Raw genomic sequence first — 4,049 nt, 5'->3', positions numbered from 1 at the left:
GTCATAACCCTCAATTGGTAATATATGGTCGAAAAACAAAATGGTGAAGTTAAAAGTGTCTTCTTAGAGGTGCCTCTTCTGTCTGTGACCTCTCCCATGAATCTCCTGTCTTTGCCTGCTGTCATTCCTCTGGTTGTCTTAGTCAGTTAGGGCAGCTGTAAAAGAATGTCATAGACTGGGTGGCTTAAACAGCGATTTATTTCTCCTGGTTCTGGACGCCTGAGACAGGGCATCAACATGGTCGGGTTCTGGTGAGAGCTCTCCTCCTTGTTCATAGATGGCTGCCTTCTTGCTGTATCCCTACATGGCAGAAAGAGTGCTGGCTCCCTTCATCTCATTATAAGGGCACTAATCTCATCATTGAATACACTCTGATGACCTCATTTTAACCTACTTACCTCCCAAAGGCCCACCTCCAGATACCATCACATTGGAAGTTAAGGCTTCGACATATGTATTTGGGGTGATACAGACATTTAGCTTATTGCACTGGTCTACTTACTCTTGCTTTAGGGCCTTTACACTTGCTGTCCCCCTTGTCTGAAACATTCTCTCTTTTCCATATCCACATATCTTTCTCCCTTACCGCCTTTAGGCTTTTCTTCAAATATCACTTATTTCTTATCAGTGAGGTGAGGCCTTCCCAGATTACCCCATTTAAAATTACCCTCTATCACCCCCTAACCTCTTTTCTTATTTATTTCTTATAATAGCACGCATCATCTTCTTTCACAGTTTGAGTTACCCCTGAAGTAGACTTTGTGCCAAGAATTCAAGTAGAAGTGGTTTCTTGGGATATGCTCCAGTTACCCCACTCAAGTGGAGAAGAAGCCGGGGTACTTTTATGCTGACTTCCATTAGTCATTGGCTGTAGGCTTCTTGGGAATGGGGTGTTAATTTCTGCTTCTACCCAAGGTACACAAATAAGCCTTCTGTGACTTTGGAAAAAGTCTCAAAGCGAAACATGCAGATCTTGGCTCCTGGAATAAGAACAAGCACACCAAAATAATGATATGATATGATACGATATTCCAGGTTCTGGGTGGGGCATCAATAACATCTGCTACCCCATCTGGCATACCTTATAGTTTATGGAGATATATCATACATGTCACATATTACATATATATACAATCCCACTCCTAGGTCGTGAGCTCTATAAGGGCAAGAATTTTTGTCTATTTAATTCTCTGCTGAACTTAGAACAATACCTGGCAACCTGGCACATGTTGGTGTTGCATAAATATTTGTTGAATGAATTAATGATCTAGATCAGAGATTTTAAGCTATGGGTTGTAACCCGCTTAGCATGTCATGAAATTAATTTAATGAGTCACCACCAGCAATAAAGACAGAGAAAAGAAGAAGTATATTGCAGGTAGTAAGGGTAAATACTGTTTCATAAAATGTTGCACTTCAGTTATTTAATGTACATATTATAATTATTAAATTTAAATATATAAATTAAATTTATATTGGGTCCTATAATAAAATGTACTTTTCACTCTGGGTTGTCATTTTGACAATCACTGATCAATTTCTCACTTTGGCATTGGAATGATACAGAGAAGATTAGCATGACTCTTGCGCAAGGATCACATGCAAATTAATGAGGGGCTTCCTACTTTTAGAATGCATTTGAATTTAAATGACTGTCAGCTTAAAATAGACTTCCATACGTATAGGTCAATATATATGAACCTCATAATAACCACAAACCAAAAATCTATAATGAAGACACAAAAAATAAAGACAAAGGAACTTATACATAACACTAAAGAAAACCATCAAACCACAAGGGAAGGAACTGAGAGAAGAAGGAAGGAACAAAGAACCACAAAAACAACCAAAAAACGATGAACACAATGACAATAAATGTATACCTATAGATAATTCTTTTAAATCTAAATGAACTAAATGCTGCAATCAAAAGGCATAGGATGGCTGAATGGATTAAAAAAACTCAGGCCCTTCTCTATGCTGCCTATAACAGACTCACTTCAGATCTAGGGACACACATAGACTGAAAGTGAAGGGCGAAAAGAATATCCCATACAAATGGAAACAAAAATTAACCTGAAGTAGCAATATTCATATTAAATAATATCAGACTTTAAAACAAAGACTGTAACAAGACAAAGAAGATATATTACATAATGATAAAGGAGTCAATCCAAGAGGAGGATATAACATTCATGTAAATTTATACATTCAAATTAGGAAATATAGCATTTGTACATATTTATACTCCCAAACTAAGAGCACTGAAATATATAAAGCAGATATTAACAAACATAAAGGGAGAAATTGGCTGTAATACAATAATATTGGGGAACTTAAATACTATACTTACATCAATGGATAGATTATTCAGATGGAAAATTAATAAGGAAACATTGGCTTTAAATGATGCATTAAACTATATGAACTTAATGTATGCAGAAGACTTCATCCAAAAACTGCAAAACACATGTTCTTTTCATGTGCACATGAAATATTCTCCAGGACAGATCACACATTAGACCACAGAACAAGTCTCAATAAACACACGAGGACTGAAATCATACCAAGCATTTTCTCTGGCCACAGTGGTATGAAACTAGAAATCCATTACAAGATGAAAACTAGAAAAAACCCAAACATGTGGAGCCTAAACAACATGCCTCTGAACAAACAAAGGGTCAATGAAGAAATCAAAGAACAAAACAAAAAATACCTTGAAACAAATGAAAATGGAAACACAATTTTCCAAAACCTACGGGATACAGCAAAAACACTTTTAAGAGCAAAGGTCATAGTGATATAGGCCCACGTCAAGAAACATGAAAAATCTCAAATAATATAACTTTACACCTAAAAGAATTAAACAAAAACAAAAACAAAGAAACAAGACCCAAAGTTAGTAGAAGGAAGAAAATAATAAAGATCATAGCAGAAATAAATGAAATAGAGGCTAAAAAATTTTAAAAAATCAATGCAACTAAAAACAGTCCTTTGAAAAGATAAAAAGAAAATGATGAACCTTTAGCCAGCCTTATCAAGAAAAGAAAGCAAAAAGTCCCAAATAAATAAAATAAAAAATGAAAGAGAAGTTACAACAGATACTTCAGAAAAAAAAATCACAAGAGATTACTATGAACAATTATATACTATTTATATACTATATATATACTATATACTATATACTATATACTATATACTATATACTATATCAATTACTATGAACAAATCGCATAGCCTAGAAGAAATGGATAAATTCCTAGAGACACACACTTTCCAAGACTGAATTACAAAGAAACAGGAAATCTGAAAACACTGATTACAAGCAATGAAATCGAAATATCAATTTAAAAACTTCTCGGAAACCAAAAGTCCAGGACCAGACAATATTATAGATGAATTCACCAAACATTTAAAGTGGTTAGTACCTGTGCTTCTCGAATTATTTCAAAATATTGAAGAGGAAGGAGCACTTCTAAACTCATTTCATGAGACTAGTTTTATCCTGATATCAAAACCAGACAAAGACACAACAACAAAAAAGAAAATTACAGGCCACTATCCATAATGAATATAGATGCAAAAATCCTCAACAAAATATTAGTATTTCAACAATACGTTAAAAGGATCACACACTACAAGCACGTGGGATTTATTGCAGCAATTCAAGAGTGATTCAACATCTGTAACTTAATCAACATGACATACCACATCAACAAAATAAAGAATAAAAATCACATGATTATCCTAATAGATGCAGAAAAAGCATTGGACAAAATTTATCATCCATTTATGATAAAAAACTCTCAACAAAGTGGGTATAGAAGGATGTAGGGACGCCTGGGTGGCTCAGCCAGTTAAACGTCTGACTCTTGATTTCGGCTCAGGTCATGATCTTGTGGTTGGTGAGTTTGAGCCCCACATAGGGCTTTGAGCTGACAGTGTGGAGGCTGCTTGGGATTCTCTCTGTCCCAGTCTCTCTTCCCCTCCCCACTCGTCCCCCCGCCCCCAGACAAATAAATAAATAAATAAATAAATAAATAAACTTA

The 4,049-nt window shown here is 35.1% G+C and overlaps 1 non-coding gene across 1 annotated transcript; it reads left to right on the top strand.

Annotated features, from left to right (window-relative positions):
- The first annotated feature begins 1,521 nt into the window (after window positions 1-1,521).
- On the top strand, window positions 1,522-1,629 carry LOC122232117. The gene has a single exon (XR_006209478.1). It is a non-coding gene; the product is annotated as a U6 spliceosomal RNA (small nuclear RNA).
- Window positions 1,630-4,049: the final 2,420 nt, after the last annotated feature.

This window comes from Panthera tigris, chromosome A1 (genome assembly GCF_018350195.1).
Source record: "Panthera tigris isolate Pti1 chromosome A1, P.tigris_Pti1_mat1.1, whole genome shotgun sequence".
NCBI classification, from domain to species: domain Eukaryota; kingdom Metazoa; phylum Chordata; class Mammalia; order Carnivora; family Felidae; genus Panthera; species Panthera tigris.
This window is presented reverse-complemented; position numbering and strand designations above follow the sequence as displayed.